General features: G+C 45.3%; 1 protein-coding gene across 5 annotated transcripts in view; it reads left to right on the top strand.

Annotated features, from left to right (window-relative positions):
- Positions 1 to 24,482, top strand: part of LOC138662619 (spermatid perinuclear RNA-binding protein) — a 144,838-nt gene that overhangs the window by 8,561 nt on the left and 111,795 nt on the right. Inside the window, exon 1 of one of the 5 annotated variants that reach the window (XM_069748443.1) lies at positions 2,973 to 3,035. The exons of 3 other annotated variants lie outside the window; for them this stretch is intronic. The gene's annotated coding sequence lies outside the window, so the exon portion shown is untranslated. Of the gene's footprint in view, positions 1 to 2,972; positions 3,036 to 24,482 lie in introns of those variants that run through there. One more of the 5 variants, XM_069748446.1, reaches the window with a different exon arrangement.

The following is a 24,482-nucleotide window of genomic DNA, read 5'->3' as shown; positions in this document are numbered from 1 at the left end:
CTGTTATATACTGCGTGGCCTGTATTAACACATCGGGTATTCTATAATATGTATGTATATAGCAGCCACATAGTATATAGCAGGGGTGTGAAACTGCATTCCTCGAGGGCTGCAAACAGGTCATGTTTTTAGGATTTCCTTGTACTGCACAGGTGATAATTTAATCACCAACTCATTATTTGTGTAGGTGATTAAATTATCACCTGTGCAGTACAAGGAAATCCTGAAAACATGACCTGTTTGCAGCCCTTGAGGATTGCAGTTTGACACCCCTGGAATATAGCACAGGCCACGTAGTATTTGTCTATGTGCCCATCAACCACGGCAAGGTGATCTCCTTCTGAATATTTGTCTGTAACATGGCCTAGATTCATGTACATCATGTACATGTGCTGCTGTGTTCTTTTTTTATCTCTATTGCAGTTTGCAGCTTGCACGTGTTCACATTAGGAGTGCTGGTTGGTTTTTTTCTCTATTTAGTTATTGGATGTTGGCTGCATCCACTGATCTTGCACTCCTCCCATTGACCTTGCAAATAAAAAATCTCTCTCTCTCTCTCTCTCTCCCTCTCCCTCTCTCCCTCTCTCCCTCTCTCCCTCTCTCCCTCTCCCCCTCTCCCCCTCTCCCCCTCTCCCCCTCTCCCCCTCTCCCCCTCTCCCCCTCTCCCCCTCTCCCCCTCTCCCCCTCTCCCCCTCTCCCCCTCTCCCCCTCTCCCCCTCTCCCCCTCTCCCCCTCTCCCCCTCTCCCCCTCTCCCCCTCTCCCCCTCTCTCCCTCTCTCCCTCTCTCCCTCTCTCCCTCTCTCCCTCTCCCCCTCTCCCCCTCTCCCCCTCTCTCCCTCTCCCTCATGGCAACGATGTCATAAAGGTTGCCTCAACCAATCAGCGACGGGCATAGTCTGATTAGTCCCTCCCCTACTCCCCGCCCAGCGCCCGATCTGTAATCCCCTCCACTCCCCGCTCACACAGGGTTAATGGCAGCAGTAACAGCCCGCAGTGTAACGCACTCCGTTACCGCTGCTATTAACCCTGTGTGTCCCCAACTATTTACTATTGATGCTGCCTATGCGGCATCAATAATAAAAATGTCATGTTAAAAATAATAATAATAAAAAATAATAATAATAAATAATTAAAAAAAAAAACACAACCTGCTACACTCGCCATCCGCCGCCTTTGCCGCTCCTCGCCACGCTCCTGGGATCGCTCCATTGCAAGTGACAGCTTCCGGTCCCAGGGCTGGTGTGCGACAAGGACCTGCCGTGACATCACGGTCATGTGTCCGCGACGTCATCATAGGTCCTGCTCACACCAGCCCTGGGACCGGAAGCTGCCGCTTGCAATGGAGCGATCCCAGGAGCGTGGCGGGGAGCGGGAAAGGTGGCGGATGCTGAGTATAGCAGGACTTCAACGGGCCTTCGGAAGGTGAGTATATGTTTATTTATTTTTTAAGTCTCTATACTACGTGGCTCTGTGCTGGGCAGTGTACTACTACGTGGCTGGGCAGTATACTACGTGGACATGCATATTCTAGAATACCCGATGTGTTACAATCGGGGATATGATATAATATATATATATATATATATATATATATATATATATATATATATATATATATATATATATATATATATATATATATCATATCCCCGATTGTAACACATCGGGTATTCTAGAATATGCATGTCCACGTAGTATATTGCACAGCTCATGTACTATATGGCAATGTGGGCATCATATCCCTGTTAAAAAAAAAGAATTAAAATAAAAAAAAAAATAGCTATATACTCACCTTCCGTGGATCCAGGTAGCGTTTACCAATGCTCCTTGCGCGCTCCGGTCTCGAGTGCATTGCGGTCTCGCGAGATCGCAATGCATGGACTGGTCACCGGAGCGTCACGAGGAGCGAGAAAGGTGCCGGAAGGTGAGTTTTATGATTTTTTTTTTTTTTTTTTTTTTTTTTTTAGCATTAGATCTTTTTACTATTGATGCTGCGTAGGTCGCACAGGGTTAATAGCAGCATTAATGGAGTGCGTTACACCGCGGCATAATGCGGTCCGTTAACGCTGGCATTAACCCTGTGTGAGCGCTGACTGGAGGGGAGTACGGAGCGGGCATTGACTGCGATGTGCCCATCGCTGATTGGTCGTGGCAATGGTCGTGGGCGTTTTGCCACGACCAATCAGCGACTTGGATTTCCATGACAGACAGAGGCCGCGACCAATGAATATTCGTGACAGACAGAAAGACAGAAGTGACGCTTAGACACACACACACCCACACCCACCCACCACCCTTTAGATAATGTATATAGAGATTGCTTTAATTAAATGGATAATTCAGTGGGTTTCTGCTTTTTGTAAGGCTGTGTTCCCATGATGTGTTTTTGGTGGGTTTCTCATTTTGCAGTTCTTTTCTGGGACTCTGATTAGCGCCGTTGCTTTGTATGGCCTGGGGATCCTGGGTTTGACTTCCACCAAAAGCGACAACTGCATGGAGTTTGCATTGTTTTCCTCCCGTAAAATAAAAATAAATAAATTAAAAAAAAAAGAATTTAGATCTATTGTGAATAATTGTAGGGCAACATGAAATGGATAATTGGCTTTATTCGTCCATCTGTCTCGCTTCTTGCTTCCTACGGTTTGTGGTGTTTGCACACTTTTGTTGCTGTTGGATAATGTTGTCATGGCTGCTGCTGGTCTGCACTGAAATCCCTGGTTTCCAGCTGTAGTTTTGTGCAGAGCGTTGACATGGATGGTGGCAGGTTGTATGCTGAGATGTGGTGCAGCTCTCCATTACATGTGCATTGTGGTGAGTGCTCGGCCCGCCATGGTCCAGACTTGTTTGCTTGGGCTCCTTCTTTTGAGCACCTCTTGATGAATAGGGATTTGTTCTGGCTGCTGCACATGCGCGCTGCTCCCCCCAGCAGGTCTGCCAGATGGTGTCCCTCAGACTCCAGTCAGTTTCTCACATTGCTGCTGCGGGACAGACTGTGCTGAGAGGAACTGCAAGAATGAATGGAAAATGAAGCCCAGGTACCCGCTCTGTGGTCGTGAGGGTGATGGAAACCAATTATTATGTGTCAGACCTGAGATCGGCCGGTGGAGTCTTCCGCGTACCTATGCTCTTCTTGTGTTCTCTGTGTGGTCTGTCTCTGTGTTAAAATGTTTTCTTATTTGTAAATATTTACAGTAATTGCCTTTTTCTACTGTTACATTTGCTGGACTGTTTCTTAGTTCTCATGGTGTTAATGGTCTGCGATCTCATTTGTCGTCTTTGAAGTTGTTAATGTAACTTGTGATTTTTTTTATTTTTTTTTACATTTGTATGCGCTCCTGTAGGCATGCTTCTTGCTAAACGTGTACTCGCCATGGTCATGCTTTTTACTAAACGTGTACATGCTCCTGTGGATTTGCTTCTTGCTACATGTGTGTGTGCTCCTGTGGGCATACGTCTTGCTAAGCCTGCACACGCTCATATGGGCATACGACTTGGTAAGCATGCACACTCCTATTGGTGTATGTCTTTCTAAGCGTGCACATGCTCTTATGGGCATTCGTCTTAGTGTGCACACGCTCCTATGGGCATACGTCTTGTTAAGCATGCACACGCTCCTATGGGCATACATCTTGCTAAACGTGCACGCATTCTTATGGGCATACATCTTGCTAAGCGTGCACGCATACTTATGGGCATACATCTTGCTAAGCGTGCACGCATTCTTATGGGCATACATCTTGCTAAGCGTGCACACATCTTATGGGCATACGTTTTGATAAGTCTGCACACGCTCTTCTGGGCATACGTTTTGATAAGTGTGCACACGCTCCTATGGGCGTACGTCTTGCTAAGCATTCACACATTCTTATGAACATACTTTTTGCTAAGCGTGCACGCGCTCCTCTGTGCATACTTTGTCCTAAATGTTATACCCGCTCTTGTGGGGATATGTTGAACTGAACGCGTCCCTGCTCCTGTGGGTATACGTCATGCTAAACATGTATCCTCTTCTGTGGGGATAAGTCATACTGAAGATTTGCTGCTGACAGCGGATGTAAGAGGTTGACAGACTGATCCAGGCGGTTTTGTAAGTTTGGGTTTGAAATGAGCTGCACTTACTGATCCTTCTTTTGATGTAATGAATTAGTAACCCGACCAGAATGGTAGTGGCTTTTTTTGTTTTCTCTTTATTATTGGTCTTTGCTGTTTTTCAGTCCTCTCCAGTTGTCCCTTTTGTCTTATCTCTTTATCCCTGAGACTTTGTATCCTGTATGTTTCCATTGCTTAAAATGCATGCTTGTGGTTTTGCCTGATCTGCACCTATTGATGTCTGTGTTAAACACCCCAGTGCTCACGAGGCTGTTATTTACTTTCTTCTCCCCGGAGATGTGTAATTCTGTGGGAGCAGAGCGCAGATCTTCTGCTTCTCCGTTTTATAGGGAGCGCATTACATTAGTAATAGGTGTCTGGGGTTATAGTACAGATAGCACATTAAGGAGCTGCAGCCACACTGCCAAATTTCTTATTAAGCTGTATAATGTGGCCATTGTATGATCCTGTAATCGTATGGTAAAGTCGCAGAGGAAGACTGCAGGCAATATGACTGAATTATGCACCTTTTTTTTGGAGATCTACAGTTTTTGAGCTGTTGGTAATAATCCAATTACAGATGAGCGCATGTACGGGGGAGGCTGACCCCGGGGACTGCTGAGCTGCTCCTGCCTCCATAATGAACCACTCTATCACAATGGGAAGCAATGACACTTCAGATGCCAAGAGCCGCTTATTGCTGTGTCTTTACCCATAGATTTGTAATGTAGCCTACTATTACTTGTTTCTGGTGAGGTGCTGTAGGCATGGTGGATCCATGTGCCAGTAATGGTGTATGTGCATAATGGGCATGTTAGATAGCCTGCTATTGTGTGTGGTGTATGGGAATCCTTTCATCCGACAGTCGCCACTGTCTTCACTGCTCTTGTGTCCATCCAAACTTCACAGAGACATCTTGATGATGATGTATGTTTTGCTGGCTCTGAACAGCTTAAGATGCTCCGGATGATTGACACATTTACTGTAAGTGACCTGCAATTGCATCCAGTACATGGCCTCCCTGTGTGCTGGGATTTTCCTGGTGCAGCTGCCAAACAGCAGGATTGTGTATGTACAAGCAGTTTTCTTATTACCAAGTTGAATCTGTTGTTTTTTTGTTTTTTTTTACATTATCTTCTGTTAATTGTATATTTATTTACTGGTTTTGATTTCCTCAATTTTACAATACCTATGCAATATGCCTTGTTTTTATAGTGTAGTGCTTTGTAAGCCACTTCCAGGTGATGTTTGCTGTCAATACGTCTTGATGAGTGTGTGTATTATTATTATTATTATTATCCCGATAAATCTGCCATCAGAATTTTTTAGATCTGAAATAACCGAAGAGATTGATAGTTATATAGTGTATGACCGCCCAGTGGACTCCTGAGAATGCAGATCAGACAGTGTTCAACATGACAGGTTCCCTTTAAGGCAGCTGTTTCTTTCTTTTTTCTTTTTTTTTATGCAATATGTCTGGTATCCAGAAATATTAGAAAATGCATCTGATGACCAAATGAACTCTGTCCAGAAGTTGCATAAATGGCAATTCCCCACCATGATGCTTTACTTCACATTGGCTGCTTCAGCAGGATAAGTGATCGGACGGTAACATGAGGATGTCCTCTATTAACACTGACCCTGCTCCCATACCTAGATTGATTTGTACCTTGATATTGGGCAATTGATGCTTTAGGGTATGTGCACACGTTGCGGATTTTGCTGCAGATTTTTCCGCAGCGGATTTGGAAAATCCGCAGTGCAAAACCACTGCGGTTTTCACTGCGGATTTTCACGCGGTTTCTTCTGCGGATTCCTCTGCGGGTTTTCAACTGCACTTTCCTATTGGTGCAGGTTGAAAACCGCTGCGAAATCTGCAGAAAGAAGTGACATGCTACTTCTTTTTTTCCGCAGCGTGTCCGCGTGGAATTTTCCACAGCATGTGCACTGCGGTTTTTGTTTTCCATAGGTTAACATTGTACTGTACACTGCATGGGAAACTGCTGCGGATCCGCAGCTTCAAATCTGCTGCAGATCCGCAGCAAAAAACGCAACGTGTACACATAGCCTTAAACCTAGAGTATATTAAGTTATTGCCTAAAGATAAATGATACTTTCAGCTGGCAGATGTGTAGTCAATGTCGGCAGGCTCCTCTGACAAACGTGGTGTAGGTTGGATCTTGCCCCTGTCCGGTGTCTTTTTTTTTTTTTCTGTAAATCTCCAGATTGCATTGTGTGCGATACTTGTCCTAGCTGATTTTTCTCATCCATCAGATGTTTGCGTACATACCCAGAACTGTGCGCTGTGACCTTTTTGTAGTAGTTGACCCCCATAACCATATAGGAAACTGTTGCCTGCCCATATTGTTTCTTCCAGCTTGTGTAACATTTTACCGGTGTTCACAAAATTCCATTCATAGGTTTGATGCCAAGAAATCTTTCCAACTTTCTAATACATTTTCGTGTTTTCAGATCCACGGTTTTATGTTTAACATCTGTTTTGTTTGGCTCCAGAAAGTAATATCCCCTGGGCACCTAGCACTTCTCCCATGTGAGAGAATATACAGTCCTTTGAGATCAGTCCCACTGGTGACTAGCACGATGAAACGCAGAACTGGCCAATCGTGCCAAATAAAGGTAGTGTCAGCCGATCTTGGGCAAAGTTATTGGAAACGTTTTGCGCTACAGACAATTTGACCCCATTGGTGTGCATTGCCGCGACTAGATCCCATGATGGTAAGCTAGTCGGCTGTGACGAGGACGTCTGTATGTAAGCGTGGCGGGTTGGCTGCAGGTTTTCTGCACACATTTGCATGTAGAATACAGTACAATTTAAGTACACGTTATGGAAATTTTCTTGGGAGACACGATATTACAATTTGCAGCCTGTCAATTCTATGTGCAGAAGTCATCACATATTTTTCCCTTTACAATAATGCTAAGAGAGGATTCTACAGCAGTGGTGTCAGTGACAACATGATTTTACAAAGTACCTTTATATAAATGTAACTTCTGGATTTGCAGGAAGGTTTCTTTTTTTTTTTTTATTCACTGACTTCATTTAACAGACCTGCAGATGGTGCCTGAAAAATATCCTGTAACCCTTTAACTAGTTTAACCCCTTCCCGACCTTTGACGCCACGTAGGCGTCATGAAAGTCGGTGCCAATCCGACCCATGACGCCTATGCGGCGTCATGGAAAGATCGCGTCCCTGCAGATCGGGTGAAAGGGTTAACTCCCATTTCACCCGATCTGCAGGGACAGGGGGAGTGGTAGTTTAGCCCAGGGGGGGTGGCTTCACCCCCTCGTGGCTACGATCGCTCTGATTGGCTGTTGAAAGTGAAACTGCCAATCAGAGCGATTTGTAATATTTCACCCATTATAACGGGTGAAATATTACAATCCAGCCATGGCCGATGCTGAAATATCATCGGCCATGGCTGGAAATACTAGTGTGCCCCCACCCCACCCCTCCGATCGCCCCCCCCAGCCCCCCGATCTGGCCGGTACACTGCTCCGGCTCCCCTCCGCCCTGTGCTCCGCTCCCCCCCGTGCTCGTGTCCGCTCCCCCCGTGCTCCAATCACCCCCCCGTGCTCCAATCACCCCCCCTGCACTCCGATCCACCCCCCCCCCGTGCTCCGTTCCACCCCCCCGTGCTCCGTTCCAGCCCCCCCGTGCTCCGTTCCACGCCCCCCGCGCTCCGTTCCACCCCTCCCGCGCTCCGATTCCCCCCCCCGTGCTCCGATCCCCCCCCCCCCGTGGTCCCCCCCCCCCCACCCTATCATACTTACCGATCCAGCCGTGGTCCCGTCCGTCTTCTCCCGGGCGCCGCCATCTTCCAAAATGGCGGGCGCATGTGCAGTGCGCCCGCCGAATCTGCCGGCCGGCAGATTCGTTCCAAAGTGCATTTTGATCACTGAGATATAATCTATCTCAGTGATCAAAATAAAAAAAATAATAAATGACCCCCCCCTTTGTCACCCCCATAGGTAGGGACAATAAAAAAATAAAGAAATTTTTTTTTTTCCACTAATGTTAGAATAGGGTTAGGGTTAGGGGTAGGGTTAGGGTTAGGGTTAGGGGTAGGGTTAGGGTTAGGGTTAGGGGTAGGGGTAGGGTTAGGGTTAGGGGTAGGGGTAGGGTTAGGGGTAGGGTTAGGGCTAGGGTTAGGGTTAGGGTTAGGAATGTGCACACGTATTCTGGTCCTCTGCGGATTTTTCCGCTGCGGATTTGATAAATCCGCAGTGCTAAACCGCTGCGGATTTATGGCGGATTTACCGCGTTTTTTTCTGCGCATTTCACTGCGGTTTTACAATTGCGATTTTCTATTGGAGCAGTTGTAAAACCGCTGCGGAATCCGCACAAAGAAGTGACATGCTGCGGAATGTAAACCGCTGCGTTTCCGTGCAGTTTTTCCGCAGCATGTGTACAGCGATTTTTGTTTCCCATAGGTTTACATTGAACTGTACACTCATGGGAAACTGCTGCGGATCCGCAGCGTTTTCCGCAGCGTGTGCACATACCTTTAGAATTAGGCTATGTGCACACGGTGCGGATTTGGCTGCGGATTCGCAGCAGTGTTCCATCAGGTTTACAGTACCATGTAAACATATGAAAAACCAAATCCGCTGTGCCCGTGATGCGGAAAATACCGCGCGGGAACGCTGCGTTGTATTTTCCGCAGCATGTGAATTCCTTGTGCGGATTCCGCAGCGTTTTACACCTGTTCCTCAATAGGAATCCGCAGGTGAAATCCGCACAAAAAACACTGGAAATCCGCGGAAAATCCGCAGGTAAAACACAGTGCCTTTTACCCGCAGATTTTTCAAAAATGGTGCGGAAATATCTCACACGAATCCGCAACGTGGGCACATAGCCTTAGGGTTAGGGTTGGAATTAGTGTTGTGGTTAGGGGTGTGTTGGGGTTAGGGTTGTGATTAGGATTATGGCTACAGTTGGGATTAGGGTTAGGGGTGTGTTGGGGTTAGTGTTGGAGTTAGAATTGAGGGGTTACCACTGTTTAGGCACATCAGGGGTCTCCAAACGCAACATGGCGCCACCATTGATTCCAGCCAATCTCGTATTCAAAAAGTCAAATGGTGCTCCCTCACTTCCGAGCCCTGACGTGTGCCCAAACAGTGGTTTACCCCCACATATGGGGTACCAGCATACTCAGGACAAACTGCGCAACAATTACTGGGGTCCAATTTCTCCTGTTACCCTTGTGAATCTAAAAAAATGCTTGCTAAAACATAATTTTTGAGGAAAGAAAAATGATTTTTTATTTTCACGGCTCTGTGTTGTAAACGTCTGTGAAGCACTTGGGGGTTCAAAGTGCTCACCACATATCTAGATAAGTTCCTTGGGGGGTCTAGTTTCTAAAATGGGGTCACTTGTGGGGGGTTTCTACTGTTTAGGCACACCAGGGGCTCTGCAAACGCAACGTGACGCCCGCAGACCATTCCATCAAAGTCTGCATTTCAAAAGTCACTACTTCCCTTCTGAGCCCCGACGTGTGCCCAAACAGTGGTTTACCCCCACATATGGGGTATCAGCGTACTCAGGAGAAACTGGACAACAACTTTTGGGGTCCAATTTCTCCTGTAACCCTTGGGAAAATAAAAAATTCTGGGCTAAATAATTATTTTTGAGGAAAGAAAACGTATTTATTATTTTCACGGCTCTGCATTATAAACTTCTATGAAGCACTTGGGGGTTCAAAGTGCTCACCACACATCTAGATAAGTTCCTTTCAGGGTCTAGTTTCCAAAATGGGGTCACTTGTGGGGGGTTTCTACTGTTTAGGCACATCAGGGGCTCTGCAAACGCAACGTGACGCCCGCAGAGCATTCCATCAAAGTCTGCATTTCAAAACGTCACTACTTCAATTCCAAGCCCCGGCATGTGCCCAAACAGTAGTTTACCCCCACATATGGGGTATCACCGTACTCAGGAGAAACTGGACAACAAATATTGGGGTCAAATTTCTCCTGTTACCCTTGGGACAATTAAAAAACTCTGGGCTAAATAATTATTTTTGAGGAAAGAAAACGTATTTATTATTTTCACGGCTCTGCATTATAAACTTCTATGAAGCACTTGGGGGTTCAAAGTGCTCACCACACATCTAGATAAGTTCCTTTGGGGGTCTAGTTTCCAAAATGGGGTCACTTGTGGGGGGTTTCTACTGTTAAGCCACATCAGGGGCTCTGCAAACGCAACGTGACGCCCACAGAGCATTCCATCAAAGTCTGCATTTCAAAACGTCACTACTTCACTTCCGAGCCCCGGCATGTGCCCAAACAGTGATTTACCCCCACATATGGGGTATCAGCGTACTCAGGAGAAACTGGACAACAACTTTTGGGGTCAAATTTCTCCTGTTACCCTTGGGAAAATAAAAAATTGCAGGCTAAAAGATCATTTTTGAGAAAATAATTTTTTTTTTTTTTTTCATGGCTCTGCGTTATAAACTTCTGTGAAGCACTTGGGGGTTCAAAGTCCTCACCACACATCTAGATTAGTTCCTTTGGGGGTCTAGTTTCTAAAATGGTGTCATTTCTGGGGGATCTCCAATGTTTAGGCACACAGGGGCTCTCCAAACGTGACATGGTGTCCGCTAATGATTGGAGCTAATTTTCCATTTAAAAAGCCAAATGGCGTGCCATCCCTTCCGAGCCCTGCCGTGCGCCCAAACAGTGGTTTACCCCCACATATGGGGTATCAGCGTACTCAGGACAAACTGGACAACAATATTTGGGGTCCAATTTCTCCTATTATCCTTGGCAAAATAGGAAATTCCAGGCTAAAAAATCATTTTTGAGGAAAGAAAAATTATTTTTTATTTTCATGGCTCTGCGTTATAAACTTCTGTGAAGCACCTGGGGGTTTAAAGTGCTCAATATGCATCTAGATAAGTTCCTTGGGGGGTCTAGTTTCCAAAATGGGGTCACTTGTGCGGGAGCTCCAATGTTTAGGCACACAGGGGCTCTCCAAACGCGACATGGTGTCCGCTAACAATTGGAGCTAATTTTCCATTCAAAAAGTCAAATGGCGCGCCTTCTCTTCCGAGCCCTGCCGAGTGCCCAAACAGTGGTTTACCCCCACATATGAGGTATCGGCGTACTCAGGAGAAATTGCCCAACAAATTTTATGATCCATTTTATCCTACTGCCCATGTGAAAATGAAAAAATTGAGGCGAAAAGAATTTTTTTGTGAAAAAAAAGTACTTTTTCATTTTTACAGATCAATTTGTGAAGCACCTGAGGGTTTAAAGTGCTCACTAGGCATCTAAATTAGTTCCTTGGGGGGTCTAGTTTCCAAAATGGGGTCACTTGTGGGGGAGCGCCAATGTTTAGGCACACAGGAGCTATCCAAACGCGACATGGTGTCCGCTAACGATGGAAATAATTTTTCATTCAAAAAGTCAAATGGCGCTCCTTCCCTTCCGAGCCTTACCATGTGCCCAAACAGTGGTTTACCTCCACATGTGAGGTATTGGTGTACTCAGGAGAAATTGCCCAACACATTTTAGGATCCATTTTATCCTGTTGCCCATGTGAAAATGAAAAAATTGAGGCTAAAAGAATTTTTTTGTGAAAAAAAAGTACTTTTTCATTTTTACGGATCAATTTGTGAAGCACCTGGGGGTTCAAAGTGCTCACTATGCATCTAGATAAGTTCCTTGGGGCGTCTAGTTTCCAAAATGGGGTCACTTGTGGGGGAGCTCCAATTTTTAGGCACACGGGGGCTCTCCAAACGTGACATGGTGTCCGCTAAAGAGTGGAGCCAATTTTTGATTCAAAAAGTCAAATGGCGCTCCTTCCCTTCCAAGCCCTGCCGTGCGCCAAAACAGTGGTTTACCCCCACATATGAGGTATCAGCGTACTCAGGACAAATTGGACAACAACTTTCGTGGTTCAGTTTCTCCTTTTACCATTGGGAAAATAAAAAAATTGTTGCTAAAAGATAATTTTTGTGACTAAAAAGTTAAATGTTCATTTTTTCCTTCCATGTTGCTTCTGCTGCTGTGAAGCACCTGAAGGGTTAATAAACTTCTTGAATGTGGTTTTGAGTACCTTGAGGGGTGCAGTTTTTAGAATGGTGTCACTTTTGGGTATTTTCAGCCATATAGACCCCTCAAACTGACTTCAAATGTGAGGTGGTCCCTAAAAAAAATGGTTTTGTAAATTTCGTTGTAAAAATGACAAATCGCTGGTCGAATTTTAACCCTTATAACTTCCTAACAAAAAAAAATTTTGTTTCCAAAATTGTGCTGATGTAAAGTAAACATGTGGGAAATGTTATTTATTAACTATTTTGTGTCACATATCTCTCTGGTTTAACAGAATAAAAATTCAAAATGTGAATATTGCGAAATTTTCAAAATTTTCGCCAAATTTCCGTGTTTATCACAAATAAATGCAGAATTTATTGACCTAAATTTACCACTAACATGAAGCCCAATATGTCACGAAAAAACAATCTCAGAACCGCTAGGATCCGTTGAAGCGTTCCTGAGTTATTACCTCATAAAGGGACACTGGTCAGAATTGCAAAAAACGGCAAGGTCTTTAAGGTCAAAATAGGCTGGGTCTTGAAGGGGTTAAAGGGCTGGTTCATTACATGCTCCACCATGTGAGTTCTGCAGCCAATTATCGTGCAATGCCGCATCCCTGCGACATAACATGGGTGGGCAGCTGCACAGTGGCTCAGTGGTTAGCACTGTATGGAGGCTCAGTGGTTAGCACTGTATGGGGGCTCAGTGGTTAGCACTGTATGGAGGCTCAGTGGTTAGCACTGTATGGAGGCTCAGTGGTTAGCACTGTATGGAGGCTCAGTGGTTAGCACTGTATGGAGGCTCAGTGGTTAGCACTGTATGGAGGCTCAGTGGTTAGCACTGTATGGGGGCTCAGTGGTTAGCACTGTATGGGGGCTCAGTGGTTAGCACTGTATGGAGGCTCAGTGGTTAGCACTGTATGGAGGCTCAGTGGTTAGCACTGTATGGAGGCTCAGTGGTTAGCACTGTATGGGGGCTCAGTGGTTAGCACTGTATGGGGGCTCAGTGGTTAGCACTGTATGGGGGCTCAGTGGTTAGCACTGTATGGGGGCTCAGTGGTTAGCACTGTATGGGGGCTCAGTGGTTAGCACTGTATGGGGGCTCAGTGGTTAGCACTGTATGGGGGCTCAGTGGTTAGCACTGTATGGGGGCTCAGTGGTTAGCACAGCAGCCTTTGCAGTGCTGGGGTCCTGAGTTCAAACCCCACCAAGGACAACATCTGCAAGGAGTTTGTTCTCTCCGTGTTTGCGTGGATTTTCCCCAAACATGCTGATTCTGATTGTGACTTTTGATTGTAACGATAGCTGTACAGTGCTGTGGAATATGATGGCGCTATTTAAGCAACGTGTGTGTGTTACGTGATAATGATCCTAAGAGTCTAGATACCTGTCTCTAGATTGTGCCAGTGTTTGCTCTTTCAGCACCTTAACCTTTGGATATATGGTTCAGAGGAAAGTTGCGCTTGCTGAGATTTTGTTTTTTCTTTCCTTCACAAGCAGATTTGATCCTTGGGGGGAGAGGCTGAGCTGAAAAGTGCAATTAAATAACATTGGTCCTAGATCTGTCATTGTGATGTGATGTCTGTGGAAAAAAAAATTGACAGCACTTGGACTGTCGACTACTCGGGCTCCCCCCTGCTAAATTACTAACGCTTGTATTCAGGTTGTTACGTCATGCAATCCCTGCAGCCAGTCACTCCTATGGATGTAATGAGCAGCCGGAAGAAGTGGAGGAGGCCGGGTATGAAGCCACACGGGAGACTAGTTGGACAGGTGGGTCCTCAGTGGCTGCCAGTGAGTGACTGGTCTCTCCCAATTCATGCACGAAGAGAGACATGTCAATTAAGGGCAGCGGGTGAGGAGAAGCTGCTGGGCCTTGCTTCTGTGTGTTGAAAATAAATTCCATGAGTTATATGTTATATATCCGTCATATGACGGATCCATTCCCACAATAAGTTATGTTAATATAATGGAGCAGAAAAAATTGAATTCCTGAATGCTATATATAGAGCATTTGTAAGATGGATTCCTGTGTATTTTGGAGCAGAACTGGAGGTAAATCCTTTGTCTTCTCTTCATCTTTGCTGTTGGCTACTTTGTGTATGTAGTGATGGACTCGGACTACTCCTTTTACAAGCAGCAGTGTCCTGCTTTTGCAGATTTACCCTTTAGGTGCAGCTATGTCTTCCCTTTGATGGAGATTTACAGAATGGTGGCTCCATTTTGCACCAAAACCCCAGTGTAGGCGACTTGCGCCAGGTTTTTCAGGAGTTCACAAGTGAGTGGCTTCGTAAGAAAGGAGCATGGCCTAACCTGCACCCGAATTCACATTTAGGTGAAAACAAAGCGAACCAATAGCGGTGGTACAATAAGATGAATCTAAGATGCCCCAGACTTGTCCAGCATGAGATCGCTGTGGGGTGTAAGGCTACTTTCACACTAGCGTCGGACTCGGCCCGTCGCAGTGCGTCTGGCCGAGGTTCTGACGCTAGCAGTGAAACGGAGGCAGCGGATGCATTTTTCCTGCGCATCCGCTGCCCCATTGTAAGGTGCGGGGAGGTGGGGGCGGAGTTCCGGCCGCACATGCGCGGTCGGAAAAAGCGGTCCGTCGGCAGCAAAAAACGTTACATGTAACGGTCCGCCACAACACGACGTGTCAATGCATCGCAATGCGTCGCTAATGTTAATCTATGGGTCAAAAACGCATCCTGCAAACAACTTTGCAGGATGCGTTTTTTCCCCTAAACGACGCATTATGACGTATTGAAAAAAACGCCAGTGTGAAAGTAGCCTAAGCTGAAAAGTCAGTCTTTACTCCGCAGCTAACTAGAAGGAAACCAAAGTGTCCTTGTGGTGCTCGCTGCTTGGCCTTTATTGATGGGTCCTTTCCGCTGTATGTGTCAGTAAGGGTTAACGATTTATTAGCTGACTGCACAGAATGGAGCAGCCATTTTAAAGCGGGCCCCCTGGGTGCTGTTTCAATTTACTAGGTTTTTCTGCAGGCCCCGACCCTGAACATTAACCATAACTAATCTGCTCCTTGTCCTGTCCTGACCTGCTTGTAACGGCAAGGACCGGAAGAGCGAATATCACTGTCTGAGATGCAGATTCCATTTGTATCCGCAGCATGCAGTCATTTCTCCAATTGCACAGGAATTTTTTTTTTTTTTTTTGCATTAAAAAAAATATATATTCGTTTTAAATCTGCATTTGATCATCTCAGATGTTGTTTTTTTTTTTTTTTTTCCTGAAGAGGTAGCGTATGGTGCAGCATTACTTTGTTCTGGTAAAGTGAGTGCCAAACAACCTGTGAAGGTGCAAAACTCTTGTTCGTCAGGTGAAATTGCTTAAATTGCTTAATAATCACTCTCGGCAGCACAACCTGGCCATTATATGACAGATCCACTCCTAAAATAAGTTCTGTTACTATAATGGAGCAGAAAAAATGGAATTCCTGAATGTTATATAAAGAGCAATGTAAGATGGATTCCTGTGTATTTGGAGCAGAAGTGGAGGTAAATCCTTTGTCTTCTCTTCATCTTGGCAGTTGGCTACTTTGTATGGAGTGATGGACTCGGACTACTACTTTTACAAGCAGCAGTGTCCTGCTTTTGCAGATTTACCTTTTAGGTGCAGCTATGTCTTCCCTTTGAAGATTAACCATTAAGAGATGTTGTGTTCAGCGCAATACACAGGAGAAGACTATTTTGTCTTTACTTAATGCAAAATATTATTATTTGTAAAGTGAAGACTACAGATATTTTTTCATCTGATTTATGCTTTGCTGACTCCCTGCCTATTTGGATGTATTGGAGAATTAATTTACCACTTTTGTACTCCCTTTTGTTGATTGATTTTTTTTTTTTTTTTTTTTAATGAGCGAAATAAAGGAATGGCTTTTTCCCTTTTTATTATTTTGACCAACCACACAACAAAACGGGAAAATTCATCTGTTCGCCCTGAATCTGACCAAATCTTAGCACAAGGCTCCACTTACCATTCAGATACTGTACAAAATCGGCTCCCTCTCCCCTACACATGGCACCATTCTGAGTTCCTCACCAGATTTTGTGCTTCCTCTGCAAAAATAAATTGAACACTTGCATCTGTATAATATTTTTTTTTTCCCTTTTAAACCTGTTGATGATCTTTAAAGAGAATCTGTGATCGGTTAATCTGAGAGCAGTATGATGTAGGGGCCGAGACCCAGATTCAAGCGATGTGTTACTTGCTAGTCTGCGTGCTGTCATTGTGATACAATCCTTAATTTATCTGCTGCAGATTCAGCAGTGCTCAGAACATTGTATAACCCCGCCCACACCACTGATTAGTCAATACATACAGTGTAATGGCCAATCCTTGACGGGGGCGTGGTGCTCAGAATGTTGAACCTTGTATAACCCCGCCCACACCACTGATTAGTTAATACATACAGTGTAATGGCCAATCCGTGATGGAGGCGTGGTTACACAGCAGTTGACTAGTAGGCATAAGACACCTAGTCCAGTAGTGATAATCTCCTGCTGATAAAACACTGATTTTACACAACAACCCAGTAAGTGATACATCCTGGCATTGGCGTCTCCACCCCAATACCAGATTACATATAGACCTGCTGACAGATTCTCTTTAAGGACAAAAGCGGGACTTTCACAATATCATTGCCTTATGATCTGCGTGAGAGGGTAAATGTAACATTGGTAAAACTTTTTGACAGTCCCTGCGGGAGCTGTAATCGTGCCCGTTTTCTCCTGTCACTTTTGTAAGCCATCAAGCGAAGACTGAGCTGCATCGAGGTGACGGATAACAGCTTATAGACCGAATGTCACTGGTGATTTGGGGAACTTGCTGCATTTCTTTTAACAGGATTCGATCTTGGAGTTTTTCGCCATCACATTGGCGCCATTTACACAGACATGCTACATGAGTACACCTCCTATCTGACTGCGGCAATGATGGGGGTCACTGACAGACCGCTGTGTATACCAGGGCTCTTGCATTTCGGGAGGACGGATCCTGCCTTCTGCTTTCTTTGCTCCGCGCACTGTATTGCCATGGCTCGCACGCCATTATAATGAATGTCTGTGTAATCTTTATAGCTGCGCTTTCTAAACTTGTCCCGTCGTTGAATGGTTGCGCATTTTATTGAGTTCCTCCTTGTCTAAGTTGTGTGCACATCTCGTCTGGCGTCTACGGACAACCTAGAAGAATTTCCTAATAAATGGCCCTCGATAGTGAAGAGAGCAGCAGTTTTCTGGCATTGTGACTTATTTTCTTGTGCTTTGAAACCAGATATTATGTTTATACTTTTCATTGATGGATACTATGTAGCAGTAGGTCGTGCTGCACCTTCTTGTAGAGAACGCATGCACTTATATCGGCCTCTGTGCGTAAACTTCTCATGTCGCACATCTGCGCTCATTCAGTGACCGATCAAAGAGTGATGGAATATAAAATCTGGCATTGGTGGGTGATGGACGGCTGCAGCGCTTTGATATGATACTGTAGCGGATCCCCATCCTGTTAATGCTCACGGTAATTGTGCAGTCAACACCACCGTATAAATGGGGCCGACATCGGACAGTAAGGCTGTCGTCACACTAGCAGTATTTGGCCAGTATTTTACATCAGTATTTGTAAGCCAAAACCAGGAGTGGGTGATAAATACAGAAGTGGTGCATATGTTTCTATTATACTTTTCTTCTAATTGTTCCACTCCTGGTTTTGGCTACAAATACTGATGTAAAATACTGACCAAATACTGCTAGTGTGACGACAGCCTGATGCACTGAGTGGCCAGCGGGTCTCCTGACCTCTCCATAGAAATGTATGCTCTAGTACAGAGACCCGCCGGCCACTCCGCGCATCGCCGTCCGATTTATGTGGTCGTTGGAATGTACCCTAAGGGCTTGTGCACATCTGATTTTTCTCTGACTACTGCTAGCTATGGTTTTCACGGATGGCACTCGTACATACCATATTCTATGGGGCTCTGCACAGATCCGTTTTTTCTTTTTTGTCATCAGACCAAGTGGTCCGCCGAAAAAATTAGAGACTTGTCCAATTTTGATCCGAATGTCAGATCAATATCTACAATGCAATTCTATGGGTCCATGAAAAAGAATCTGACCGCGCTCGGATGATGTGATTTTTCACGGACTGACAGATTTGAGAAGGTGGAGGAAAGTCTTGTCCCTCCCTGCAATAAAATGCGGCGTGTGAACAAGACGATTGACTCCCAAGAGCAGATGGTGGTAGTAGCATGCTCATGGATGGGAAGTGCTCTGAATTCTCTTTCCAGTGTGGTAAAGATGAATATTACAGGGGCTTTCCAACATTTCCATTGTAACAGATCTCTCCGCTGGCATAGTGGCTGAGCGATATAAGTTTCTGCACCTGGAACTGAACCAATCACAGACAACACGCTGTAAAGATCGTAGAAAGTCGCTGCTTGCTTTTGCCTTCTGTAACGAAAGGAACACAGCTTTCAGCACAGTACATCGTCCCCCTTCCTTTTACCCATGGTTTGGGGTCTCTGCACTCAAACCCCCATTGATCAAACGTCTGACATGTCACTATGGCACGGTAAAAGATTGTAGGCACTGTCTCAAGTGCCATCATTGTGGATTAAAGGGGTTTTGCTACCTTATCTGAGAGCCAGAAACCCTGATTCCAGCGATGGGTCACTTAGTTTACTGGGTGCAGAGTTTTCTTTGCTGTAGATGTAGCAGAGCTTAGAAAGCTGAGCCCGGCCACACCACAGCTTTCTATGTACACTGTATTTTGATAATAAGCTGCTAATCAATGCTTGGTGTTGTGATTGGACCAGGAGGCATGTGGCACCTAGTCCGGCAGTCATGATAACACTTACTGTATTGCAACAACTGCACACAGCCTAACAAATGATACATCCTTGAAATCAGTGTCTCTGCCCCTACATCGTGCTGTTCTCAGATTACATTACAAAAACCTGCTGAAACTTTCCCTTTTGTGGTTGTCCGGCTGCTGGGAACTGTGAGGAGCAGGAAGGGGCTGCAGGCGGGCAGAGCAGGACGGGGCTGCGAGCGGGACGGAGCTGCGGGCGGGTAGAGCAGGATGGGGCTGCAGGCGAGGAGCGGGACGGGGCTGCGGGCAGGTAGAGCAGGATGGGGCTGCAGGCGGGAGGCGAGGAGCGGGACGGGGCTGCGGGCAGGCGGTGAGGAGCCGGACGGGGCTGCGGGCAGGTGGAGCAGGAAGGGGCGAGGAGGCGAGGCGCGGGACAGGGCTGCGGGTGAGGGGTGGGAGGTGAGCGGGCCGGGGTTGCGGGCGGGAGGCGAGGAGAGGGACGGGGCTGCGTGCAGGAGGCGAGGAGCGAGATGGGTCTGCGAGAAGCGAGACGGGTCTGCGAGAAGCGAGACGGGTCTGCGGGAAGCGGGACGGGGCTGCAAGGTTCATGTAGCTTTTTTCTTAAGTAGATATTTTTTATTTTAACAGATGCACATAACCTATAACATTGGGTGCACGATCTCCGTGTCCCGGCCTCCTCGGTGTCCAGCGCTGTGATCCGGCATCGTTTGCAGACTGCAGCGTATTTGACCTTCTTTGCTCTTGAAGAAATCACATTAATCTGTATAACCGTACGTCTTGAACACAGAATTACAGCGGCTTGTGCTGATTTGATTAATTGGTTGTTGCAAGATAAATTCCTGCCACTATTTAGGCCCATGGAGAAGGCAGATGAGCCTGACCAGCACTTCATTTCCCGGCTTCTGACAGTGTCTCCTAATCCTCTTTCTCTGTGTTACTGTCTATAATAGTTGTCGGATTTCCCTCACCGACTCGTGTTTTTTTTTTTTTTTCTTTTCCCATTCATTATTTCGTTGCTGTCTTTAATCCAGTCTTTCAGGTCATCCTTTTTCTGTTCTCTGTTTTAGAATCTAAATGATTTTTTTGTGAAATTATAGTCAGCAGTATGCTTTGTCAATGATTACTCTTTTTCCGAAGCCTTCTCAAAGTATGGCGGCGATCAGCGTGACTTCACTTTCCTGAAGATTTTTTTTTTTTTTTTTTTTTGCAGTCTCCTGATTTCCTCCAATGGAGACAAACTACATAGCAGCAGCACTGAGAAGCCTGTGGGCCTGTGCACACGGTGCAGATTTATCACAAAGCCTGAAGGGTTTCCTGATGCCAGCAAACTGAATGGGAATCCTGAAGTCTCATGCACACGTTACTGGTCTTTGGTTTGCTGGTTCACAACAGGACTAGGTGTCTCATTCCTCCCTGGCCAAGCACGCACCCACCACCGATTTGGCGATTTGGCAGATTTCTGCCTATGCACAGTGTACACACAAAACTACCGATTGCTGGCAGCAGAGAAAACAGCTCTTGTATCACAACTTCTGCACCCAGTAACCTAAGTGATACATCACTGGAATCAGGGTCTCTGTCCTTATATCATGCTGCTGTCATTTTCTTTAAGAGAATAAGGTGCTCCATACTGATTTTATTAAATAATTTGATGATAAAAGTTCTTAGAAATGTCCCCAAAAGATCCGACTTGCAACCAAAGTTAGGCCTAAACATCCAGGTTGCTTGATCCAGGCAGGCAGAGCGGCATCCCATAAACCTGCGCAGCTCATATTGTCACGTGCTTACTGAGTTGTGAACAAACTGTAACCACTGTGATGGTATCATGCAGAAACCACTTAAAGGGAATCTGCCAGCAGATTTCTGTTACCTTATCTGAGAGCAGCGTGTAGGAAAAAAGATGAATCCAACAATGTGTCACTTAGGTTGCTGGGTGCAGCTGTGATACAATTATAGTTCTTAGGATAAGTTCACACAGGGCGTTTTTGCTGCGTTTTTTATGCTAATTTTCAGCTGCTTTTTACAGTACCAGCAAAGCCTATGAGATTTCGGAAATCTCCTGCACACACATTGATTTTTTTGTGAGATCAGTATTTTGTGCTTTGCTGTGTTTTTTGGACACAGGGCATGTCACTTCTTTCAGTGTTTTTGCTGCGTTTTTTTCAGCGTTTTTCACCCATTGACTTGAATTGGTGTTGAAAAAACGCAGGTATCATTATTTGCTGTTGAAAATTCAAGGACAAAGAGAAAAAAAGCAGCAAAAAAACGCACCAAATGCGCAACAAAAAACGCACCTAAACCTGCGTTTTTGACGCAGCTTCTTTCCTGTCAAGATCATCAGGTTTTACCTCAGAAAAAAAACAGCAAAAACACCCTGTGTGAAGTTATCCTTAGATGTAACATGAGGCAGAGCTCAGAAAGCAAACGCCATCCTCACTAAGATCTCTATGTACATTACCTATTGGCAGTGAGCTGCTTATCACAGGAGGCGTGCGCTAGCTAGTCCCATCAATGATAATGTCCTGGTGATAAAGCCTTCATTGTGCGTAAACCGCTCACAGCCTGACAATGTAACACATAATTGAATTCAGTGCTTTAACTTCTCCATCATGCTGTCCTCAGATTATATAGCAAACCCTGCTGACGGATTCCCTTTAATAAAGTACGTGACAACGCTGGATTGGTGGAAAGAGCGAGATCTCTTTCACTGCAAGATGAGCCACAGAGGGTTATGAAATCCCGTGATCCCCTCCATCATGCTGTCCTCAGATTACATAAAACACCCTGCTGACGGATTCCATTTAATAAAGTATGTGACAACGCTGGATTGGTGGAAAGAGCGAGATCTCTTTCACTGCAAGATGAGCCACAGAGGGTTATGAAATCCGTGATCTGGAAGGTTTATGGGACACGTGACACAACTTGCTAAGTAAAATTCTCAATCTAAAGGCACAGTCAGGTGTAAATCGGACTGGCTGGCGGCTCTCCTGACCATCACAGCCTCCTAGAAATATACCAAGCCGTGGCCAGTTCGTGCAATGCGGTCTGAGATTGGATTGATTTGCCCCGATGTCTGAATGAGCCCTTACAAAGAGAGGAGGCCTCTTTGTTTAGACAACTGCAGGAGCAGTGGGAAAGGACGTTCCAGCACCTATCGTGTTGGCAGAATTCTGATGAAAAGGAACCTCCCATTTAAAAAGATGGCAGTTTATAAGAGTGTGATGATCTGGACAGTTGCCTGATGTGTCGCTGTGATGTGCACCCATAGCTTGTTAAAGCTTGTTGGATGAGGATGGCAAGACCATCTCATTGGGGCAATGCTATGCGATCCACGGCAGGTTATTTTTCTTTTTCATGCTCCATGAATATGGTATACATTTTTCCTATAAACTTCTGCAAAGGACACCTCCAAAAAATGCTTGTAATTCAGGATTATTACATTTGTAAATAAAAACAAACAAACAAAAGAATCCCTAAATCCCTATCCCTGCACGTTTCTCGGAGGAACTGTCCTTGGTTCTAGCCCTGGTGTTTCTGTAAATGTGTCACTTTGTGTTCTCTCCAGCAGCCATGTGTATCTTTGTGTCCAGAGTGTGAAATCCCATAAATATCGCCGTCACATTCATACAGGGCTCCAGCTCCTGCATTACTAATCATCGCCTCATGCACTGTTTTATGAACATTTTTATTTTTTTCATACTTAGTAATTTATTCAATTCTCTTTATTGGTGTTTGTCATAAGGGTTATGGTACAGGTCTTCTCCTTTACTTCAGTTTTTACATAAAAAAAGCATTTTTAGTTCACAGATGTTTTTCCTTTACTGCGTCATACCTTACTTGATTTTTTTTTTTTTTTCGTCCTCCCATCGCCCCCATACAGTATTATTGTTGTACAATTAGCTCCTTATAGTAATTCTGGCTCGCATCTTGTAATAATGTCCCGAATCCAGTGTTATTGTCCCCATCCCGGAATAATGTCTCTTGTTCTCTATTAATGGCTCCTTCTTGTAGTAATATCCTTATCCTGGTCCCCGGTTTATAGTAATGTCCCCGTAATGGTTTCAATCGTATAGTAATGTCACCTTCTTGTAGTAATGCCCCCATCCATGTCCCCTTCTTGTAGTAATGCCCCCATCCCCTTCTTGTAGTAATGTCCTATCATTGTCCCCTTCTTGTACTAATGCCCACATCCCTGTCCCCTTTTTGTAGTAATACCCCCATCATTGTCCCATTCTTTTAGTAATGCCCCCATCCTTGTTCCCTTCTTGTAGTAATGCCTCCATACTTATCCCCTTGTACTAATGCCCCATCATTGTCCCCTTCTTGTAGTAATGTCCCCATCCGTGTCCCCTTCGTGTAATCGGCGCCGATGTCAAGCTTCCAGCTTCTGATTGGCCGGTGGCTGGTGCTGACTTTGCGGTGCAGGGAGCCGGTCTCTGCACCGCAATACATAAGAGCAGGCATTGGCGACCTTTGGACCAGGCTGCAATAATCCCAGGGACCCGAAGGTCATATAGTGGAGCCTCGGGGGCTGCATGCAGCCCATGTGTGTGAGACCCCTGCTATAATCTGTCACCATCCATGCTACCAGGCCAGGATTACACTTGGCAACAAGCAGTGATTACATTAGGTCCAGGTGCCTATAAAAGTCCATGGATTAGAGAAGGCAGTGTCCCATCAGTACCAGGACTTGGAGCTGAATCCAAACATTGCAATGGAAAAGGGAATATTCCGTATAGAAATGGATATGAAACCTTACCCTGCGTCAGCCCTGGTGGTGGAAGAAAATTCAGGCCACACGTCACTTAATGCAGTCCAAAAATCCATCACTTCACTGGTAACTTGTCATGTTGTGTTGTTGGGGAGTGGTCGGTGCATGCAGGGTTAGCACAGCGCTTGGTAATGAGCTATGATAGGCGGGCTGCCTGTAGAGCGGACCAGCGCCATATTGCCACCTCCGCATTACCTTTTTTTATTTTGTTTCCTGTTTTGCTATTTTCATACTTTATTGCAAATTAAAGTCAAAAGAACAAAAAAAAAATATTGTGAATGTATGAAATCTAATGCTAAGGATGCCAGGGCGACCGCTGCAGGTTTGGTGCACCTCCCCAATACTTCTCATTGCCCTGGGGAACATCGATTTCCGTTTTTTTTTTTTCCTCAAACAACTTTCAGGCTCATCACACTCAGGAGTGACAAGTGTAAACATGACCTATCGCTTTATAAGAGGAAGTGTCACATGCGGAAACATGCTGTAGCTGAAAGGAATACGTCCTCAGGCCGTCTTGGCCTGTAAGACTCCCATATACAGATAAAAAGGGAATCTGTCACCAGGTTTTCGCTACCCCTGTCTGAGAGTACAGTGTTGTAGGGAAAGAGACACTGATTCCAGTGATATCTCACTTACTGAGCTGCTTGCTGCAGTTTTGATAAAAATCACTTTTTAAGCTGCTGTAGATTTAGCAGTTCTCTGAATGCTGAGCTGT

Source organism: Ranitomeya imitator, chromosome 2 (assembly GCF_032444005.1).
Source record: "Ranitomeya imitator isolate aRanImi1 chromosome 2, aRanImi1.pri, whole genome shotgun sequence".
Lineage (NCBI taxonomy): Eukaryota > Metazoa > Chordata > Amphibia > Anura > Dendrobatidae > Ranitomeya > Ranitomeya imitator.
The sequence above is the reverse complement of the archived record's forward strand: the minus strand, read 5'-3'. Positions and strand labels throughout refer to the sequence as shown.